General features: G+C 43.0%; 1 protein-coding gene across 19 annotated transcripts in view; it reads right to left on the reverse strand.

Annotated features, from left to right (window-relative positions):
* Positions 1 to 12,369, reverse strand: part of PRRC2C (proline rich coiled-coil 2C) — a 78,634-nt gene extending 66,265 nt beyond the window's left edge. For 14 of the 19 annotated variants that reach the window (XR_013991699.1, XM_081025621.1, XM_081025613.1 and 11 more), the window contains exon 1: positions 12,080 to 12,369. The gene's annotated coding sequence lies outside the window, so the exon portion shown is untranslated. The remainder of the gene's footprint in view (positions 1 to 12,079) is intronic. The other 5 variants (XM_081025617.1, XM_081025625.1, XM_081025622.1 and 2 more) reach the window with 2 other exon arrangements.
* Positions 12,370 to 12,910: the final 541 nt, after the last annotated feature.

Genomic DNA, 12,910 nt, shown 5'->3' on the forward strand with positions numbered 1-12,910 from the left:
TAATTCTAAATGCCATGAAGAGCCACTAGAGGAAAAAACTAATCGAAAATCTCAACTGCTGAGTAAATGCTTGGCTGCATTCAGCAGACCCACACATAAGTAACAAAATGGTATAATTTACATAATTAGTAATTCAAAAACCCTTGAAACAATAAGCTCTATAGCATTTCTTTTCAACTTGCCAGCTTCTGATTTCAAAACTCCCACCCGCACACCTACAGAAGACCAAAGGAACTACATCCTCTACTTGTATCATTGTTAATTTTGAAAAGCTTTCATTTGCACGCTATTGGGAATACGTGTTATATTACTGTCCTGCTTACTATGTACCTAAAGATCTAAATCATTAAGAGCTGAGGGTCAGTCAGCAAAACCAAAGTCTTTTGACTAACACAACCCCTTTTCTTTAAGGGAAGGAAAAGTAATACTGGTTAAAAACCAGCATTTTTCATTGAGATTAAATGTACCAAAGCATGGGCATCTGTACTTGCCATATTTTGAACAAATACCTTATAAACAGGTATTTTTGGCCAAAAAAAAAAAAAAGAAAGAAAAGAAAGCTAAGATGAAAGGAAAAATGAAAAAAGCCCATGTTTTTAAAGCAAACATTGTTCATTAAGCTATGCTCTCTAAAATTCATTCGGTGTTAAAAATTTTAAGTCTAAAGCTAGTATCACAAAAGGATTTTAAAAGTATTCAATACTGAAAATATTTTAAGTGATATTAAAAATCTAGCATATTTGAAAAAAAAAAACAGTACTTTCACAAATAGCCAATTTGCTAAATGCAACTAAATGACAATTGTATTTCTGGCCTCAATGGGCTTCTAAATATCCAGGCTGTGTTTACCTCTTTTTCCTCATTATTCTTCTGGTGAGAATTTAGCTCCTCTGGAAAACACAGTACAAACAATGTCCCACTGATTTGAAAAGTTAACATGAAAAAGAAACTGTAAGCGTTTCCAGATGAGCTGACTGTACACACTCCACAGATGTGTACTAAGTAATTAATAATAGTCAGCTATCACATATGAATATAAAAAAGTAAAGAGCTTCTTTGTAAACCAGCCTCTGGTGTCTGTGAGTGACAGCTGTCAGTCTCATTTTTCTTGCTTTCCCTCTACGTAAATGTTAATATGCTTTGCCATCTCTCCTGCCAGCTCCCTCTTCTCTAGGTGCTCTCCTCTGGCCATCTCAACTACTGTTCACTGCTTCAGTAAGGAGAATCCCCCAAACTTTCCTTCAAGCTACAATCTTCAAACATATGTTTCTAACTGTCTACAGACCAAAATTTCTGACAGAACTACAAACTCAAAATGTTTCATTCCCCCATTCACTCAAGCAAACATTACTCAGTGCCTCCTATATTGTCAGGTGCTGCTAGGAACAAATGAAAAAGACACACGCTGTCCCCACACACTGACTGGAGGTAACAGTTTGGAAATCTGAGACTGGAAAAGGTTTGCAAAGAACTGGGAGGGAAGACTGCTCACTAGGAAAAGGAGGCATTGACAAGCAGCACTGACACCCCAGTGGAAGCTGGGGGCCAGGGATACAGTGTTCCCCAGTCTGTGCAGTTGGAAGACTCTCCTCAATGTCTAGCCCATGGCCAGGTGTGGGGAGGGGAGTGATGGGAAGCACGCAGCAGCTGGAATGAACAGGGAATTGAGTTGTGCAGACAGGTGGTAAAGAAAAGCTAGGAGATGAGCACACTGCCCGGAGACTGGTTAGAGTAACATTTCCTACAAGTCTGAGGCAGAGTGAAGAGAAGATGGAATAAAATGAGGAGGAGAGCAGAAGGGACGGGCAATTTCAATAAGGTTGAATAAAGGCAGATTCTAATAGTTGCCACTGAATGTTTATTGAGTCAAGCTTAGCGCGGATTGCTTTATTCATATAACAAGTACAACAGGAGAAAAATATACTATCTGAGTGAGAAAACTGGAGCTACAGGAGCTTGTGATGTGAATTTAAGGTTTCACGTGATGACACAGTTTAGCCAACATTAAAAGGTAAGCACACATAACCACGTACATGTACACACAGGGAATAAAACAAACATGGTAACTATTAACAATCAGGGACTATAGATGAAGGAATATGGGAATTCTTTGTCCTATTTTTACAACTTTTCTGTATGATTAAAAGTATTCCAAAATAAAAAATTCACACAAAAAAAGTTCATTTGCTCTCCCAAATATGTTCCTTTCCCCAAGTTCACAGAACCTGACCTCTACATTTAAAACCTTGAGTGACCTTTGGTATTTATTTCTCCCACTTCTAACACTTCTAACAAGAGGAATCAAAGTTCTATACATTCTAACTTAGCAAGGCCTCCTGAAGCCATTTTTTTTTTTTAATGTGAGCTCTAGAGATGCAGCATAATGTAAGTATATTGGATTGGGAGTAAGAGTCCAAAGCCCCAGTCACCGTAACCTACCAATGAAGGAACCACCTTAGAAAGGTAAAATAACTAGCCCCCAGCTCATATGGCTATAAGTGATGGGGCCAAGATCGAAGCCAGGCTGGACGCCAAAGCCAGCGCCCCAAACGAAAACAACACGAAAATCAGAATTCACTTGTCATTCTAGAAGAGATAAACATCAAACTTTAAAATACAGACTAGTAAGGAACATGTCATTTGAAGTTAAAGGTCTCTACAAGATTCAAGTTTTTATTTCCAAAACTTATTGTGTTACAATAAAATATCACAGATAAAAACTTATAGCAACAAAAGTCCTATCTCTTGACAAAAGCATTTCATCTGTTACAGAAATGCCATTTTGAAGTATAATAATTAAAAAGAATAAGAATCAATGCACTACAGATTGTAAAAAAAGGAGGTGCTACTTACTAAATTGTGTACCCCCCAAATTCCGACATTGAAGCTCTAACTCCCAATGCGATAGATGGCATTTGAAGATAAGGCCTTTGGGAGATAACTAGGTTTCGGTGACACGATGAGGGTAGGGCCTCCCCGTGAGGGATAAGCGCTCTTCTTCAGAGCAAGAGACACCCAACTTCTCCCTCTGCGATGTGGACACAGCTGGACGGCAACCTCGAGCAAGCCAGAGCCTAACTACGGGCTTCCAGCCTCCAGAAGTGGTCTGAGAAACACATTTCTGTTGTCTAACTCATCTAGTCGACGATACCTTCTCCTGGTAGCCAGAGCTGACAAACAGGGAGGACGGATGTATTAACTCCAGAAAACAGCACTTTGCTTATCACTCAAATTTTAACTAAATCTTCCATTTAAAATAAAAAAGGCAAGGTATTTACCACACTCCTACGAATTCCAGGCCACTCAGTCAATGTTCATAAAACATAAACTTTCTAAAAAGTGTACTTTTACATTAACTACCCTAACTTGATTTTAGACACATTAATTAATCAAAGTACTAGTCTTCACACACTCTTTCTTAAATAAACAACACAAATGGGAATTATAAAATACCTGAGGTTGAAATTATTTTATGCGTAAAGAATATGGTCATTACGAAGTAACGTGGCCTGAGTAACCAATATATTGGATCTCGTACTTTTCACAGTGTTTTTGTCAAAACCTTGGATAAAGACCTGGAAAGTAGGTAACACACACGACATGCACAGCTGAAAGAGGACAATGCGTTCGATGACTTGAGGAATAAAAAGGTCTTAGCATGCGCGGGAGAATTACATTGGGAAAGAGAATAAAGAGCTCTAGTCAGAGTTCAAACACTAAATTTCATAAATAAAGAACACAGACCCAGCCTGTTCATATGAAACAGGAGAGCCAGTGACAGCTAGTATTGTGACAGCACTGCCTTGTAAAAATTGCTACTTTAGTAGCAATCTAATGCACAGGTCTGGAATTGGAAAAGTTCCACTGAATCTTGTGTTTTGCACACAGCTTAAAGTACTGTGCTCAAGTCCGGGCTTCACTAAAACAAATATTAAAAAACAAACTAAACTGGATACAAAAGAAAACCTTTCCAACTGTTGAGTTTATCCATAGGAGCAAACAAGTTACCTTAAAACTCGCATCATTCTATTTTCACAATTTGCTACATTCCACAAAGGGATATGAATGAAGCGATTTGTAATTTTACTGAGGCTCTAAATTCGCATCCAGTGCCATGAGGTACATGAGAAAAGGGGGCTTCTAGGAGATAAACTTAGACCTCCCTCCCTCTCTTGCTGTATGTACCCTCTTCCCCAGGGTTTGTTTTCTTTTTCAGAGATACAATAACTTTTGTGAAGAGTTACTTCTTTGTAAAAAACAAAACAAAAACTCTAAAAAGAAAGCCAACTCTTTTGGAATGGAAGATGATGGAAGTAAAGAGAAAGGGATGAGGTTTGAATATTAGTATGGTGTTCAAAAATTTGGAAATTTGGAAGCTCTGAAGACGTGAATGTGAAAGGTTGACTATAGTGTCTCGTCACCAGATGCATTCAAGCAAAAGACACGCCTTTGTCAGAAATATTTTAAAGATAATTCTTGCTTTGAGTAAGAGATTGAAATCTCTTTACTTTTTTTTTGAGTAAAGAGATTGAAATGGTCACATCCATCTCTTAATTGTTAATCAATCACTCAATAATTGACATCAATTTTTTTGTGACATCAATTTTTTTAGATCACATTTGCTGCTATAATAATAGTAAGCCTAAGAATACCACCATATGTTGACTGCTTCTACTAATAGCACTACAGTAAAAACATTAAAAAGTGCCACTTAAAAAAAAAGTGTAATACAAATAAATCTGTTGGAGTTTTAATCAGAATGGCAGAGGGCTCAGGCTGTTAGAAACTGAAACATGTCAACTGAGTTTGAGGCAGAAGAAAGCCTCAACAATCGGAAAAGAAATGTAGCTATCAAACCTTCTGTACTACAAATTACTGTTCTAGCAAAATAAAGCTGTGTGCCTATCATTTACTTGTGGTGATTGCCAGAGCACACTTTTTGACAACTTAGAGAATTTTAAAATTGATCATATTACACAATTTTCTTAAAACTGATTCAGTTTAAAGCCCAGCTCTTTAAACCCCAGCTCTGCTACTTAGTAACTAGGTGTTTTTATAGCATAACTGTGGCATAAGCATTTCCCTAGTGATTAAACATAATTCTGAATTTTTATGTCCTCATCTGTGGGCTACATCTTCTAGTCTGTTGTGACATTTCATTAACTACATATGTATAAAGTTCTTAGAATAGTGTCTGGCACTTATTAAGAACTTAATACATGATAATAATATTTTGAAAAGTTATACATTACAAATAAAAACCAGAGCATAAATATCTTCTTAGTTACCTTTATTTTTCGCAAGGCAAGAATGTTGGATGTTATGGGAGAAAAAGAGAAGCATTCTCTTCAAGATGCTCGCTGACATCATGAATTACTCTAAGCCTTTCATATAACTGAAGGGTACCTTTAAGGTTGGAATTTTAAGTTTCAATTTATAAATGCCGAGAATTGGTTAGCATCACATTCCCCCCTCCCCCCCACCCCCAGCACTGGCTGTATTCCTCTTCCATTTAAATGCCTGTCATGAGACATGCAAACCTACCCATCTCTTTCTTTCTTCTACTTTCCACTTTCACTCTTCATGCTTCCAAATGTCATAATGTAAGTATATAATCAGGAAATCAGGTAATCAACACATGTTGGCTATTTTTGGCTCTTTAATCCTTATTCAAGTTTTTTCTTCAGCAAGAGAGGGACTTTCTCAGCCTGCAAAATGGCAGACATTCTTGTTCCACAACTGGGAAATAATTCATCTTTCTACATTTTGTATCCCAATTGTGGCCTGGACTACACAAATCTATACATATTAAAACTCAAAGATCCGTACAGCAAAAAAATCCATTTTTCATATTAAATTTTAAAACTCACACAGCAATATAACCAACCTCCACTTCTGACAAAAGCCTCATTTCACTCACCTTTTATCCTGTTTTTAAAGTAAAATTCAATTATCTGTTTCATTTTCCTAACTTTCAGAAGAAATTCTATACCTCCCCTATTGTGCTTCTTCAATTAAGAGCTACAAAATTTAAACCTAACATTAAAAACAGTTACTTAAAATACAGGTCAAGCTACTCTAGCCATATTGCCAACAACCTGAATTTTAATTGGAACTGAAAAATTATAGTGGTTTTTTGAAGATTAAATTTCCCTCTGCTCTTTAAAATCTGACAATATATGACATTTAATAGTTTCCCAGTTACTAGAAATATTTAATAATCTACAATACCCATCTTTAAAATAGCACTGGATAAACTGGAATGCTGTACTTGCCCAACTATTTAGCCAACCTTAGGAAAAAGTCCTAAGCTTGTTGTTCCTTAGTGACCATTTCTCCAATCTCCCCAATGTTTCTGATGTATTTCTAAATGTATATCCTTAATACGTCTCCTTAAGGAGCCTTTCAAAGAATCCAGTGGCCTCCACAGGGCTTTTGGGCAAGAACATACCCTGCTGGGAAGACACAGGTGCTGATGCCTCGGGAGAGAGGAGAAGTGGAGGCCCAATTTCCCCCGGGGGGCCTGGCCAGGGCACAGGACTCTGAAGGCAGAGCACACACTGGACCTCAGTCTTTGCTGCTTCCTTCTGCTGGTACCTCTGTGCAGTGCAAAAAGTGCAAAGCCACACACAGCAGCCCTGCACTTTCAGATGATTCATTAGGAAAGAGGACAGAAGAAAGGGCAACTATGAACTTCACTAGACACCCACTCTCCAATCACATATGCACCCATCTCTTATCTTGCAGACTCGACATTTATTTGGGGGGGAGGGGCAGGAATCTTCCAACTTCATAGGGAATCTATTCTCTCTTGGCTTTTAATGTTATTGTTTTTCATGGTTCTCTATTCTGTTTTAAATATGTTCAAGATGCACGTGATATCAAAAAATATTAAATTCAAAAGATGCATGGAAACACATTTAATGTGATTTCTGCAACATGCTCTGACAGGGGAAACAGGTATCCTTAGTTCATGGATGAACATACTTAAAACTTGAAGAAGCCAAGCCACTTGTCCCCAAAGTGAACGAACAGCTGGCACAAAGTAACAAAAGGACTAAACCAAGGTTTTTAAATTCCCAGCCCAGAGCTCGCTGAGTACTCAACACACCTCGAAATCAAGAGGTCTCACTACTCAGTCCTCCTGCTTAAACTTGCACCCTCATGACTTGACCTAAATTCTTTTGGGGTCACCAAGGATCTCTCCGCCAAATTCAAAGGCCACTTCTCATATAAGTAGGATTCTGAACTCTGCTACGTTTGGCTCTAACCCCATTTTTAAGATCATTTTCTTCCACCTTGATTTCTATAGTGACTTCCTTCTTCACTTACTCATCCTCGTTCTTCTTCTCTTGCCATCAATTGTTTTCAACAACCTGTTACATTTCTGTGTAAATACCCACTCCACTTTGCAGTTCATCATGGAAATGTTTGTCCCCATTATGCAGTTAAGGCTCTAATTTATATCTCTATTCCTGTAATACTGCCATTTCCTGTTTTGATGAATCTATTCCATTCTCTGCTTTCATCACTTCTGCCCTTCATTAATTCCAGCTACTGCCTGATCCTATCCAGCTTTCACTAATCTTAGCAGTTATATCTCAAAGGATAGAATACAAAACACTGCTGATGGTATATTAGATGATTTTAAGTGGTCCATAAAGGAATATTTAAAATTATGTTTATTTTAAAACAGGTTGAGGAAAAACTGCAAAACCAAATAATCATGTACATCTTTCTTTTAAATTCACTTAATTATAAGACAGTTAAAAAGATATTGACAGGCAGATGGTTTGAAAATCCAGCAAAAGTCATGAATGACTTGTTTGGGAAATACTGGCCCCTGGGAAATCCATAAGGTATAGAAGTTAAACACTCAGGCTCCGCGTTAATGATTTGAATCCTACTTACTAGCTAAGTAATTTTGAACAAATTACTTAAATATCTTTAAATCCCAGTTTTCTAGTTGTACAGTGGGGATAAATATATCTCCCCACCTCCTAGGATGATTGCATGGATTGAAAGAGGTAATCTACAAAATGTTCTTAGCTCAGCGCCTGGCATAGTAAATGCTCGACGAACAGTAATAATTACGATTATTCTTGATCTCTCCTGGCCATTACTCCTTCACTTGTCATCAACTGGGAACTCAATATGTGCTATAGGCAATCTTCCAGATATGGATTTTCTACCCCAAATTTCCCTTACTGTTGGCATATCTTTATTTTTATCTTCTGGTATGATTTTTTTTTTTTAAATCACACAGTAACATTACTATTCCTTAAGACTGAACATCTTGGCAGTGGGACCCAAAAGCCATACTCCTCTGATTCACTTGGCCTTACAAAATTAAAAGAATTTTTAATATTTGTTGAGCAAATCTAAAAATTACAAAGGAAGATCTGATGCAAATAAATCTCAGGATGCAAAATACATAAACACAAACTATTTGAAAGCTCTGACACTTCAAATGGGTGAATAAAGGGGGAAAATGACAGGGGATTTCTCTACTCCCCTAACATATCCGTCAGTTAAACCTTAGCTGTAGGTCTATTTATTCTCCTGTGTTTCCTAATCTCATCCATTCAACAATCTAGAATAAACTCTAGGTATATGCCAACCATACCAGGTGATGGGGACACAGAAATAGTCTAGTAAAGAAAAAGAGACTAATATCGGAATACTAACAGGTACAAAATTAGATCGTATGCTCTGTAAACAAGTGTTTGTTTTTAATACTAGACGCGCCCCACAAACGCTGATTACACCCCCCATTCCCCTAATGCAGAGCACCCAGCAGCATGGCAGAGGGGCGAGTGCATTACATTGCCGACAGTAAGAAATGTTCTCGCTATGTGGTTAGCACATGCCTAGTGTTCAGACTGCAGGTAGGTACGAACCATATCAAAATTTTTGTCTGCCAGCGAGACAAGTGTTGAAACTCAGGAATAGCCCTGTTTGATCTGATTTGCCGGCAAATACGTGCACACACAGGCCCAAAAATATGACTGGCATTTTGTTAGTCTAGAGCAAAATAACGACTAGAAATATGACTCACAAAAAGATCAGCATGTATTTAACCTTTCTGGAGGTTGGTAAAAAACATACAATAAAACATTTACTAAAGTTACCCTCTCTAGAGAACACTTTTACACCAAAGACATCCTGATTGATGATGCATCGGTGGCACTGAGAAATTTAAAATGTTGTGACTCAGAAAACTAATTCTCAAGATTTCTAAGCAACAGTAAACATAGACTGAGATAAGCTGTCATTGTGTTACCCTATGTGTAAGATGACAAGTCTCGATTTACTGGAAGGACATTAGTCATAACTCAGTCAGACACAGCTTTTGGATCTCCTTCACTGGAGAACAGGGTTTGTACCAATCTGTGTCACATTTCATCAATGATCAATCCTTGTCTTACATAAACATGGTATAAACAGCATCTGAAACACAAGTTACTCAACTGACTTACAAACTGAAACAGCTTCGGGGGGTGGGAGGAAACCACTTGGAGAGAGAGGGGGACATAATGGAATGATCTTTAAAGATGTTTTACCAGTAAGGATGGTGGGATGGAGTAGGAATAGGGGGGAGGCAGGCTGGAATGAGCCAGAACTTCTGTATTTCAGCTATGTGTAATACACTGAACCTAGGGTTACTGAGTGTACAGCATGTAGAAGAAATCTTTAAGAAACAAAATCCAGTATGGAAGTGTGAGAAAGGTCTTTTTAAAAAAAGAGAACATAAAAACTATTTCTTAAATTTCAAAAGAATATAGATTGCTTATTGCTTGCAAGACAGTATTTTCTTCTACCAGTATTCTGCCATCCTCCCTCCACGAGTTGACATTTATTACATGTACTGAGCACAGTAATAAGCCCTCTACATACGTTATTTTTGTTACTCTTACAGCAAACCTTCCAGGGAGGTTTGATTAGTAATATCATCATCTCCATTTTGCAGATGAGGAAATATTGTTATCAATAATATAGGCCAGATCTCAAAATTCAAAAATTCTATCTGCCATACAGTAAAGAGTTTTATTCATAACACCAGCCTTTAAATAGAAAAGGGTACAAAAATTAGCTTCTACCCAAGCCCCAAAGTAGCTACAAGCCATCTTTTTACACCTCTGCAACACTTTAACCTTCATATGCAACAATGTTTCTATACTGAAAGGGGAGAAACTAGGTTAATAATGCCCTATCTTATTTAGTTTCCATAGGTCCAAAAATTACAAAGAACACAGAGGTAGTTTGACAGTTCAGAGCATCCCTTTCGGATTGAGACAGCCCGGGTTTGAATCTATACACCACCACCAACAACTTGCTGTGTGACCTTAGTCCAACTGCTTTCATCTCTCAGGTTTCATTTCCTCATCTGTAAAATGGGGATGACAATAATAGCACCTTCCTCAAAGACTTGCTGTTAAGACGTAAAAAGGTAACGTGTGTGAAGGGCTTATTGCTGTGCTCAGTACGTAGAAAACAAGGCCAACACATGGTGGAGGGAGAACGGCCACGTAGTAAGCTCACCAGACCAAAATGTAAAAATACAAGTGAAAAGCCTATGTTCTGAAAATCCCACTAGAGAAAAGGAGAGAGTTACTGTTTGGCTCTCTGCTGAAGCTAGAACTCAACCTATGCCGCGTTTTTTGTTCGGTGATCAGCGCACTTGAGGTGGGCCAGAAAAGCTGCTGCAATGCATGTGTGACACACACCTAAAAATGGCTCCAGTCAGAGCAGCCCCCACCAAGGGGTGACATCTACTCTGCACAAACGCGGGGGAGGTGTGCTGGGCGTGCGGCATGCCCCTGTCGACCGGCATCCGCGGGAGCAGGCGACGCGGCGCCTCCCGGAGAGCCCGAGTCGGGCCGGGCGTGCGACCGGCAGGTGCGCGGCAGCCGCCTCGGGGGAGCCGGTCCCGGCGGGGAAGGGTGCTGAGCCCCGGCTGCGGCTCGGCAGGCGGAAGCCCGGGCGGCTCTGGGGCCAGCACCGCCAGGCCTGTCGGCAGCCGCGCGCACACACGCGCACACGCGCGCGCACACACGGGCACACACACACACGCACACGCGCACACACACGGGCACACACACACACGCACACACACACGGGCACACACACGCGCGCGCGCACACACACCCTCGCACACACACTCGCACGCGCGCGCACACACACACTCGCACGCGCGCGCACACACACGGGCACACACGGGCACACACACACACGGGCACACACACGCGCGCGCGCGCACACACCCACACGCGCACACACACGCACTCGCACATACACGCGCGCACACACACTCGCACACACACACACTCTCGCACACACGCACACGCGCACACACACACTCGCGCACACGCACGCGCGCGCACACAGTCTCACGTGGCGCCCACGCCAACGCGCATCTGCTTAAGGACTGAGACGCGCCCGTCTCGGGCGCAGGAGGAAGCGCTGCGCCCCGACGGCCCTCACCCGGGGCCCGCGCGGCCCGCCCGCAGGGAGCCGCAGCGCGGGGCCGAGCACGCGGGGCCGGGGCCGAGCACGCGGGGTGGCGGCCGCACAGGCCCGGGGGCGCGAGGCGGAAGCGGCCGGGTCCCGACTCCGCACGGGGCCTCCCCCGAGGCGGGTCTCCCCCGGGGGGCCCACACGGCCCGCCGCACACCCGCGGTCCCGGCGCGCGGAGCCGACGGCGGCGGGGAAGGCCCCGGGGGAGCGCGGGCTGCGTGGGGGACGCACCGCCCCCGCCGGCGCCAGCCCGCCCGCCCCGCGGGACGGAAACCCCCGTCGCGTCCCCCGCGGGCGCGCAGGGCCCGCGCCGGCGTCCGGGCCGCGAGACCCCGCCGGCCCCGGAACTCCCGCCGCGGACCGCGTGGGGCGGGTCTGAGCGCCGTTTCCCGCGCCGCGCGCCGGGGCCCACACTTCCCCCGACGCGGGTGGGGGCACCGCGCGACGGAAGGCGGCGCCGGGCCCTCCCCGCGCGGCCGCCCGTCCCGGGTGCGCTCCCACGCCCGCCCGCCACGACGGGCCCGCTTTGATCGCGGCTCCTCCGCCCTCGCTGCCCCCTTACCGGCCAGGGTGTCGGGCTGAGCGTGTGTGCGCACTTGGAGGGCTTCCGCCGAGGCCGGATCCGAGGAAGGGGACAGCAGGCTGGGGTGGCGGTGCCCGAAGGACCCCCGGACTCGCAGAGCCGCCGCCGCCGCCGCCGATGGACAAACCGCCAAAGCACTTTCGCTGCTTCCCGACCGGGAGAGAGCGAGCGAGAACAAGAAGCAAGATGGCGGCTAGCCAGCCCCGACGTCTTACGTCATGCCGCGGCCTACGTACAGCGCTCTCCGCAACACCGCCCTCCGGCGCAGAGACGGCCGGAGCACGTGACGCCTTCGTGGCGGAGCGACCCCGGCGGAAGGCGACGTCGCCACCTGCTGGACGGAGGGAGTTCCTGCACCCAGAGTTCTCGCTCCAGGCAAAGATTGAGCCTGCAAACCTCCCCAGGACGTCTTGACTAGACCGCGATTACGGGTTGGTGATGCCTCACGGAAGCGAGGACGCTTGTGTGCGGTGGATAGGTGTGTGAATTGGTTCACACCAGGTTGGCGGTGTGTATCACAAGTAAACCATGCATCAGCTTAACCTTGATGTTTTCCAGAAATGTGCATATACAATATTCATAATATCCAAACTTGCCCGTTGATAAAGATATAGATAAATGCATTATGAAACATCCAGATTATGTAATATTTCGAAGCCATTAAATTCAGAGTAATATTTAACGACCAGGGAAATACGCCATCACATGCTTGTGCCATACTAATGCTATAAACACACAGTATATATGCATATTCATAGAAAAAAAGACTCAAAAATGTACTCTAAAATGTTAATGCTAAACATGTTAACA

Source organism: Rhinolophus hipposideros (assembly GCF_964194185.1).
Source record: "Rhinolophus hipposideros genome assembly, chromosome: 19".
Taxonomy (NCBI): Eukaryota; Metazoa; Chordata; class Mammalia; order Chiroptera; family Rhinolophidae; genus Rhinolophus; species Rhinolophus hipposideros.